We start from the raw sequence: 437 nt of genomic DNA on the forward strand, positions 1-437 counted from the left end.
GTCTGAAAGGAATAATAAGATCCTATGCACTGGGTCATAAGAGATACCGAAGATAGTAGTCGTGGTTCTCAGCTGGACGGGGTTGATATCAAAGAACAATATAAAACAAAACAATAAAACTAAGATTCTCAGTTACAATGTCTGTTCAGAAAGGTTCAGTTTTCCAGATAATGTGTTGAGAGTTATTTTACATACGGAAATGCCAAGAAATATACTATAGATTTCCGAAAATGAGATTCACATTAAATTCACTTCTACTTCAGTCCATATTGCAAATAACTCGACATTTCCTGCCCCATTGGTCAAAATATTACTGGCCCGTAAGGGGATCGAACCCTCGACATCCGCGTTATTAGCACGGCGCTCTAACCAACTGAGCTAACGGGCCGATGTGAAATATCTTTCTTGTTAGAGTATGATATCACCTGTGTTCCAAT

This window comes from Penaeus monodon, chromosome 28, assembly GCF_015228065.2.
Source record: "Penaeus monodon isolate SGIC_2016 chromosome 28, NSTDA_Pmon_1, whole genome shotgun sequence".
NCBI classification, from domain to species: Eukaryota; Metazoa; Arthropoda; class Malacostraca; order Decapoda; family Penaeidae; genus Penaeus; species Penaeus monodon.